This window comes from Salvia miltiorrhiza, chromosome 6, assembly GCF_028751815.1.
Source record: "Salvia miltiorrhiza cultivar Shanhuang (shh) chromosome 6, IMPLAD_Smil_shh, whole genome shotgun sequence".
Lineage (NCBI taxonomy): Eukaryota > Viridiplantae > Streptophyta > Magnoliopsida > Lamiales > Lamiaceae > Salvia > Salvia miltiorrhiza.
Window position 1 is genome coordinate 30,300,350 of NC_080392.1, and position 10,390 is coordinate 30,310,739.

General features: G+C 41.5%; 1 long non-coding RNA gene across 2 annotated transcripts; it reads right to left on the minus strand.

The window, feature by feature from the left end:
• Positions 1-682: 682 nt before the first annotated feature.
• LOC130989048 (uncharacterized) lies at positions 683-3,040 on the minus strand. Of its 2 annotated transcripts, XR_009090424.1 has the most exons (7): positions 2,718-3,040; positions 2,343-2,431; positions 1,885-2,058; positions 1,598-1,731; positions 1,351-1,477; positions 1,012-1,221; positions 683-915 (listed from the first exon to the last, which is right to left on the minus strand). It is a non-coding gene; the product is annotated as an uncharacterized LOC130989048 (long non-coding RNA). The 2 variants fall into 2 exon arrangements; XR_009090423.1 differs by lacking the exon at positions 2,343-2,431.
• Between the last annotated feature and the right edge of the window lie 7,350 nt (positions 3,041-10,390).

The window sequence follows — 10,390 nt, forward strand, 5'->3', positions numbered from 1 at the left end:
CGGCGTGGCCGATTTCTCGATCGCCGGCTTCTTCCTCTTCTGGGCAGTGGTGGCGCGCTTTTTCTTGGACGGCTCTGCCTTGTTTTCCTTTGCCTTGTCCGGTGCCGCTTTGCTTTCTCCTTTAACTACTTGCTGGTCTCCGTCTCCGAGAGTAGGAACGTTGATTTCCGCCGTGAGTTGCTCGATTGCATGTTCGTCTACCGGCGAGGGGCTCTCGGTGAACGCTAGGGTTTTGGATGAGGGAGTCACTACTACAAATTCTCTCATACTCTACAGTTTTAAACCGTAGACTATGTGCATTTCGCACTGTAGAGAAAAGTGGTGTAGAGAAAGACCCCCCACCTTTCTCTACGGTTGTAAAACCGTAGTCTATAGCTGACATAGTCTACAGTTTCCAACGTAGTTAAATTATTCCGAATTGTAGTGTATGTGTAATTTTGTCTACAATTATAATGCATAAACCGTAGTCTATGCTTTAAAATACTACAACTTCGCTGCTATACACTACACTTTAAAACCGTAGTCCTTTTAAATTGTAAATTACAATTTCAACTGTAGTTATTAACCGTAGTGTATGAGTAGATTGAACGTAGTTTATACCTATTACTACGGTTATAATAGTAGTTCACACATGTTTTAAAATTCAAGAATCAAAAACAAAATTAAAATACAATAAATTACATTGCATTCATAATTAAAATATTTTATTCGACAATCTTGTAGCAAGTATTAATACAAATTTCATACCTAAAATTACAAACTATCGAATACATATAAATATAATCAATACAATAATATCGATTCAAAATTTAAAGTACTAAGTATTGGCGTATTGCATAGCTAAAACAAAAATCTATCATACTATACGTGTTCCAGCAGCATGCTTCCCCACTCAACACGAACTCCAACAATATCCTACATATTAACAATTAAAATTTAAGTATTAACACTAGTTTATATGAAAAAAAATAAACTTAAATATGAATGAGTGAAATGAGAGAAATTTCTTACAAATAAACTTGGAGAGCTGGAAGGTGTAAAAAATGTCAAGTCCTTGTACATTTGAAGGGAAGGTGGAACTCCTAGTTCCTCCATCAAGTCATTTTCCAGTTATGATGCTTAACACCAGAAATAGCTCGTTTTGGATGGTCGCAAGCCATAAGATTCGTGGTGGAGAAAGGATCTTCGAATGGCACATTATGTATAAGGATTTAGATTTATCTGCAACATTGTTAAGGACAGTCCTAAAAACCTTGAACAAATCTACTTGTAAAAAATTGGGAGATAAATTTTAGCCAAATCTGGATATCAGAGCAGCAGCCGAATTGTTAGTAAGTGTGAAGATATTACCCCAACATATTATCTCCAATTCTCAGCAGCTAAAAGATTCTTCAATAATACTGCATAGGTGGTCAGGTCAACTTCTCCCTGTAATACAACTCTCATCGGAACCACTTTTCAACTTGAATATCTTAACCTGATTATTTTTTATAACCAGAAATAGAGTTAGTGTAGAAATATTTCTAACATTCTACTGCGACCCCCTATATAGTAACCACATGCAACAAGGAATTCAAAGTAGTCCCAATACAAGTACCTTCATCATGGTGCCAATCTTTCCTACTTTGCCATAAAAAATGAAGAAGATGGTTCAGAGTTCCAACCGAGATACGAGGAAGAGAAGTCTCTATTATTTTGATAACTTCAATTAAGGCATTTCAGTTTGGCAAGCTACAACAGAAGTTATTATGATAAGTTTCTTGGCATAGTAATAGCTCATCTCTAAACCAAGACACAACAAAAATAATTTAAACAAAAAAATAACCGCATTATGATAATGAAAACGAACCAAATAGCATTCATATTTTAGGCCCCATGACTTACATAGTACATGCAGAAACAGGGCTTTTCCTAGTTGAGATCCTCGATTGAAGGCTCGTGTAAGAGCTACTGAATCTGGCTGGACATTATTAAACTCCATTTCTTGAAACACAACAAAAGTTTCCTCTCATTGCTCTGGCAAAAAAGTTTCTTGCAAGCTGAGAAAACTTCCCTAATCTGCACTTTCAAAATTGAAGCGCTTAATTGGACTCACCAGCAGCACTATAAGCATGCAACATAGCTGTATATGCAATGACATCAGGTTGCAAACCATCTTCTTTAATCAAATTGGACATTGACACAGCTTCAGCAAGTGGGAGAGAGAGATAAGGGAGACAAGAAGAAATAAGACTTAATACCTATGATGCCCTCTAAACTCTCAACTTGCTTTTTCATTAATTCAATGCAATAAAATATCAAGTTTTTGCAATGAATTTTTATTGCATTGCTGAACAACTCACTCAAATCAAGTAGAGATAGTTTTACCTCAAAGTTGCGATCTTTTATCTTCTTTCATTCCATGAGAAGCTTCAAATCCAAAAGCCCACGTCTTCAATTAGACCAACCGAAAATAATCAGCAACAAAAATTGAAGTCTTGGAAATTACTAAGATATTGACATATCAACCGAAAATGGCTCAGATTTCAGTTTATTATTAATTACACGCATAAGCAAGAATACAAGAAAACATAAGCAAGAAGCAAAGAAACTGATTTTAAGCGAATCAATGTTTTCCACACTCTTTAAAGCAAACATAGATTTAAATATACCAACAATAACCATAGATTTCATCCATAGATAGTCAAAGAAAAGTAAAATTTTAGATTACGGATTACATGTGTGCTGTGTCGCGCCGAATTGGCGGAGGAGAATGGAGGAGTTGCTTGCTGCTGAAGGTGGAAGGCCGACTATTGGCAAGTCGCGCCGGCAAAGCAGGAATGCCGATTGAGGGGCCAAGGGCGAAAGTAGGGACGCCGCGCCGGTGGATGAAGTGAGGAGGGCTGAAAGGGCGACGCCGCGCCGGTGGAAGACGGCAGAAAGGGCGACGCCGCACTGGTGGAGGACGGTCGAATGGGGGATACCGCTGCCGGTGGAGTGTGAGGGAGGGAGGCGGCAGTAGAGGTTTAGAGAGAGAGGGAAATTTCTAGTAACCGTGACCCTCCACTAGCGGTAGAGAATGTAATTTATCTTATTTAATATTTAAATAATTATAAATAAAAATTATAATTTCTATTTATTTAAAAAACTTTACAAATTTTATCTTATTTAAATAATTCTTAAATAAAAATCATTCTTATTTTTTTTATTTATAACAAATAAATTCATAGTTGCTAAATATTTAAATGATTAATAAAAATTACTATTACAAAATAAATTCACTTTAAAATTTTACATGCAATGTAAATTTATCTTATTTAATATTTAAATGATGTAAAAAAATTATGATATACAATATAAATTAATAATTTAAAAATTTTAATTATTTTATATGCATAAATTATATCTTAATTATTATTAAAATAATTATAAATAAAAGTTATATTATTTAAAATATAGATCATTCCTTTTTTATAATAAAAAATAAATTCATTTTTATTTAATATACTACAGTCTCAAGCTAACGATAGAGAAAAATATAAACACACACGCACATACACTACAGTTTGAAGATCAATGTAGAGAAAAGTAAACTAGACACGCTCATATACTACGCTTTTGGAAGAAATCTGTAGAGAAAAATAAAAAAAAAATCCGCTCATACACTACGATTGATATCATCGTAGGCTATGCCTATGATAGACTACGCTCTTTTAAAGGATTGTAGTCTATAATCACGAAAAAAAACACATACACTACAGTTGCGGTAAAAACCGTAGTCTATTACTATAGACTACTATTATGAAAAAACACCGTAGTCTATGCATTGTAGAGAAAGACCAAATTTGTAGTAGTGAGTAGGTGTGGTGTCCATCGGAAGTGGTTCTTTATGTGGGGCTTTCCTCAGTGCTTTTGGTTTTGACGGTGAGGGATTTTCTCCGGTGAGATCGATTTCTGTTCCGTCGGGTATTCCTCGAAGTTTGTTTTTGGGTCTGGTGGACACCATGGTGGCTGATGGTGGTTTTGGTATTCGAAAGGTTGGAAAGGTGGTGGTGATTATGGGAAGTTAGTAAGTCAGGGAAATGACGTCGTGGTAGGGGTTTTTAGGGTTTTTTTTGGGGATATAAGGGGCTGACAACTGTCACTTGATGTGACGTGCGTCTGGTGGTTTCTGCCGCGTTCTGCCCTTTTGCCCATAACTCCTTCCCTGTTTCTGCAAAACACATTCACACTTCCGCGAAGGCGGGAAACTAAAACTCGCCCACAACTGTGGGCATAACCGGGTTCCTAGGCAAACAAAAAATGAAAAATGAAACAAACTAAAAGTAAAGAAAAACTAAACGGAAATACCAGGTTACCTCCTGGCCAGTGCCCTATTTATCGTCCTGGGCATGATGTGGTACCTTCCAATTAATCCAAGGTGCTTGTGGCTGGGTTGAGATCCAGTTCTTCCCCAGCATCGGGCTTATGCCCATAATAGGCCTTCAATCTTTGTCCATTCACCTTGAACACTTTCCCAGATTTTGGATTTTCGATCTCAACGGCTCCATTTGGGAATTGGGTCTTCACCATGAATGGGCCGGTCCACTTTGTACTCAGCTTGCCTTTTGTGAATTTGAATCGTGTCTGGTACAGGAGGACCTCTTGCCCATAGCTGAATTGCTTGCTTGTGATCAAGGCATCATGGCTCTTTTTCATTCTTTCCTTGTAGAGTACAACATTGTCATATGCCTCCCTCCTGATTTCTTCGAGCTCTTGGATCTCTAGCTTCCTTGCTTGCCCTGCTTTGTCCCAATCATAGTTTACTTTGTTCACTGCCCAGAACGCCTTGTGCTCCAATTCAACCGGTAAATGACACCTCTTGCCATACACCATTCGATATGGCAACATCCCGAATGGAGTCTTATATGCAGTCCGGTATGCCCATAAGGCATCTTTCAACTTGAGACTCCAGTCCTTCCCTGTTGGGCCAACGGTCTTTCGCAAAATCATTTTGATTATGCGATTTGAAAGATCGGCCTGTCCATTGGCTTGTGGGTGATAGGCTGTCGAAACTCGATGTTGGACTCCATACTTTTTGCACAAGTTTTCGACCGAGAAATTGCAAAAGTGGGATCCTTGGTCGCTGATGATTGCTCTGGGTACACCAAACCTGCAAAAAATGTTAGTCTTCAAGAAATTCACCACTACCTTTGAGTCATTCGTCGGGGATGCTTTTGCCTCCACCCACTTGGATACATAATCCACCAAAAGTAGGATGTACAAATTTCCTCTCGAGCTGGGAAGAGGTCCCATGAAATCCATTCCCCAAATGTCAAAGATCTCTACGGGCATAATGGGCATCATGGGCATTTCATTCCTCCTGGTTATGTTCCCTTCTCGCAGGCATTGTGGGCAATTCTTGCAGATGGTGTAGCTGTCCTTAAAGATTGTTGGCCAATAAAAACCACACTCCAAAACCTTAGCTGCAGTCCTCTTATGCCCAAAGTGTCCCCCACACTCCTTCGAATGGCAGAATTCTAGGATGCTTCCTTGCTCCTCTTGTGGAATACATCTCCGAAGCATTTGATCTCCGCATTGCTTCCACATGTATGGTTCGTCCCATATGTATTCTCTGCTATCTTTGGCCAATTTCTTCCTCTGGGCATAAGTGTACCCAGGGGGTACATACCCAGAGCAAAGATAATTGCTCAAATCAGCGTACCACGGATCTTCTCTTCTTCCCTGGGCATATAACAATTGTTCATCCGGGAACGTCTCCTTGATTGGTTCCCCTTCTTCCTTCCTCACGATCCTACTGAGATGATCAGCCACTTTGTTCTGTGCTCCAGCTTTGTCCTTTATCTCCACGTCGAACTCTTGTAGTAGCAGGACCCATCGAATTAGCCTGGGCTTAGATTCCTTCTTGGCCAGAAGATACTTCAGAGCTGCATGATCGGTGTAGACTGTGGTCTTTCCTCCAAGCAGGTAAGATCTGAATTTTTCAAAGGCGAACACCACTGCCAACATCTCCTTATCTGTCGTGGAATAATTTACTTGAGCTCCATTCAGTGTCTTTGAGGCATAATAGATGACGTGACTCTCCTTTCCCCGCTTCTGCCCAAGCACTGCCCCTATGGCATATCCACTGGCGTCGCACATCACTTCAAAGGGCATTCCCCAGTCAGGGGGATGTATTATGGGTGCGGAGATTAGATTGTTCTTCAAGATCTGGAACGCCTCTTTGCAATCCTCATCAAAATTCCACTCCACTTCATTTTGTAGCAGCCTTGTCATAGGTTGGGCAATTTTTGCAAAGTCCTTCACGAACCTTCTGTAGAATCCAGCATGCCCAAGGAATCCTCGTAGCTGTTTAATGTTCGTTGGATATGGTAGCTTGGCAATGATTTGAATTTTTGCTTTGTCCACCTCTATTCCTCTGCCGGATATTACATGTCCAAGCACAATTCCTTCTCTGACCATGAAGTGGCACTTCTCATAGTTCAACACCAAGCTCTTGTCCACGCACCTTTGCAGCACTTTCTCCAGATTTGCTAAGCATGAGTCGAAGGTTTGCCCATACACCGTGAAATCATCCATGAAGACTTCGATGCAATTCTCAAGGAGATCCGAGAATATGCTCATCATGCATCTTTGGAATGTGCCTGGGGCATTGCAAAGCCCAAAAGGCATCCTCCGGTAGGCAAACGTCCCAAAAGGGCAAGTGAACGTCGTTTTTCCTTGGTCCTCCTCCGCGACCCATATCTGCATGTAGCCTGAGTATCCATCTAGAAAGCAAAAATACTGATTCCCCGCAAGTCTTTCCAGCATCTCATCGATGAAGGGCAAAGGGAAGTGATCCTTCCTTGTCTTCTGGTTGAGCTTGCGGTAATCGATACACACCCTCCAGCCGGTCTGCAGCCTTGTAGCAATTAATTCTCGAAATTCATTCTCCACCACTTGTATGCCCGACTTCTTGGGCACAACGTGCACTGGGCTTACCCACCTGCTATCGGATATTGGGTATATTATGCCCAAATCCAATAGCTTGAGTATTTCTTTCATCACTACCTCCTTCATGGCTGGATTCAGTTTCCTCTGGGGATCTCTGACTAGAATTGCATCTTCCTCTAGTATTATGTGGTGCATGCATACGGTGGGGCTTATGCCCTTAATGTCGGCTAGGGTCCATCCAATTGCTTCCTTGTACTTTCCCAAGGTCATCTTGACTCTGTTCTCGTCTTCAAGTGTCAACTCTGAGTTGATGATCACGGGCAAACTGTCATCCTCGCCCAAGAAGATATACTTGAGGTGTTTGGGCAGAGACTTCAGCTCGAGCTTGGGTGCCCTTTGGATTGATGGCACCAGTCGGTCTTCCTCCTTCAAGGTAGGGATTTTCAGAGCTTCCGTGTAATTGATCTCTTCGCTCCATGCATTAAGTACCTTCACCGCCTCTTGCAATTGCTCCTCTTGCAAGTCCTCCTCTGTTATGGCATTCTGGATTATTATGTCATATGGCTCCTTGAATGCTGCTCTAGGCAAAACCTCCTCAACAACTTTCTCGATCATGTCGACACTTCTCACCATCTCTATATCAGCTGGATGCTTCATGGCATTGTATATGTCGAAGGTCACCGTTTCCCCTTCAAACTGACATGTTAGCTTCCCTGTATCACAATCTATGCGAGTCCTGGCAGTCTTTAGAAATGGTCTTCCCAAAAGCATAACTGGATCTCGTGCTTTTGACTTCCCCATGTCGAGAATGTAAAAATCCGCTGGAAAGATGAGTTCCTCCACTTTGACCAGCACGTCTTCCAATATTCCCTCTGGGTAGACACTTGATCGATCTGCAAGTTGGATTACCACTCGGGTGGGCTTCAGCGGTCCTATCTCCAGGTCCTGGTACATGGATAAGGGCATAACGTTGATGGATGCCCCTAAATCGAGCATCGCCTTTTCCACTTTCATTGTTCCTATCACACAAGGAATGTAGAACATCCCAGGATCTCCACACTTTATCGGCATATCTCTTTGTAAAACCGCGGATACAGATTCTCCCACTTGAAATTTCGCATCATCAGTGTATTTGACTTTCCTAGTGCAGAGTTCTTTTAGAAATTTCGCACATCTGGGCATAGAGCGTAATGCGACCAAAAGGGGCATATTGACTTCCACCTTCTTGAAGATTTTTAGCAGTTCGGTGAGCTCTTCCTTTTCTTGTTCCTTGGCTGCTCTGCCTGGGAAAGGGAGTATGGGCTCGGTCTGGTTTGATTTCTCTTTTCCCTTCCCAATCGCCTTCAGCTTTGCCTCTTTCTCTCTGGCAAATTCTTCCTCATCTGCTGATCCCATTCCGACTTGCTCGTTGACCTCTGATTCTTCTCGTTTTTTCTCTGTCACCACTTCGGGTAGTTCCTTTCCTCCTCTGAGCGTCATGACATTCACCTTCTTCACCTCCACTTGGGACGGGAGTGTTCCTTGTTTGCTTTCAGAGGGTTCCTTTTGCTTGTCCTCAAGCAAAATCCATATGAATCATAGGAAGAGATTGATTTCAACAATGCTAATTTCCAATCCAAACATTCACAAGTCAATTCCAGATTTTACAATCAACACACATTTTCTCGACCATGCAAGTAATTCAAAGTTTAAGAAGCAACAAAAGAGTAATGCAAGTAATTCGATCAGACCCAATTCTCCGCTAGAAGTGAATTCCCTAATGTGATCGCCTTTATAATCAATATCACCATTTTTTACACTTTTTGTGCTTAAGATTTTCGACAGTTGAGCCATAATTCATGAAATAAAACCATTTGGATGTAATTCAAAGTCTTTTCACGTGGTTTCCCATGCTCATAGTTGAACTAGAGGAGCAGAGACTCAGAGCTGTCACATTTTCAGAGCAGGCCAGATGTTTCAGAGCTGGCAATTTCCAAAGTTGGCAATTCGTCCAACATTTTCACAAATAAGATACGATCGTAGGTAATCACAATGACAACACTCCTTCTAGCATCTACCGGACAAATCACGTTTTACTAACTTACAAAAATGTTGCAACAAAACTCATAATTCTTTGCACAATCAAGAAACATATATCGAAGGTAAAACAAGAATAACTACCATTCATTCACATACCCAAAACGTGCATCGAAAATCATCTACTCTTCCACAAATTCATAAAAATTAGCAAGATTCGAGACCAAAAACTAAGCATAGGAAGACTAATCTTGCCCAATTGAAAGCATAATCACAATAAAACACCCCCCCACACTTAAAGCATGCCATGTCCTCAGGGCATAAAAGAAATAAGGAGAGTTTAGAGAACGTCCCTGATTATCGGCAATGAAAAACTGAAGCATCGTGAGAGGTGGTGAAGAGTGGAGAGTGGCAGCGCTGGCAGGGCAGAGGAGAGAGTGGTTCCGCTGGCAACCGAACTTAAGACAAAGAACAAAACACCAACTAAAAACAAAACAAGAACAACAAAAACAAATACTAAAAACAAACCATCGGTGGGTTGCCTCCCACCAAGCGCTAGAGTTAAAGTCTCCAGCCCGACTGCTCGTGTGCTCAAAAAGTGCCCGAAATCAACAACGAAACAGACTCCGCTGGAACTAACGAGGAGGCATCATAGAACGGCTTCAAACGTTGTCCATTCACGGTGAATGTCTTCGCCGTATCCAGGCTGCGTATCTCAAACGCCCCATTTGGGCAGACAGACTGAATCACGAACGGACCAACCCATTTTGTCTTCAGCTTTCCGGGCATTAAACACAGCTTCGATTGGAACAAGAGTACCTTTTGCCCGACCTTCAAGGATTTCCCTCGTAGATTCTTGTCATGCCACATCTTAGTGCGCTCTTTATACCACATGGCTACATCATATGCTTCAAGACGAATCTCCTCCAATTCTTGAAGTTGAAACTTCCTTTCCTTGGCACACTTAGGCAACTGCTTATTCACTTCTTTCACGGCCCAATATGCGCGATGCTCCAACTCAACCGGCAGGTGGCACATCTTCCCAAAGATTAGACGATAAGGTGACATACCTATTGGGGTTTTGTAGGCAGTTCTGTACGCCCAGAGTGCGTCATCTAGCCTCAAGCTCCAATCCTTTCGAGACGGGTTCACCGTTTTCTCTAGAATTTGCTTCACTTCTCGGTTGGAAACTTCGGCTTGGCCGTTGGTTTGAGGATGGTAAGGAGTAGCCAATCGATGATGCACACCATATTTCTTCATCAATGCTTCGATGGTGCGGTTGCAGAAGTGCATCCCCTGATCGCTAATCACTGCCCGAGGTACTCCATACCTAGTAAAGATGTGGGACTTCAAAAACGCGGCAACCACCTTGGTATCATTCGTTTTCGTGGCCTTTGCTTCTATCCATTTCGGCACGTAGTCAACGGCGAGCAAGATGTAGAGATTGCCGTATGAGCTTGGG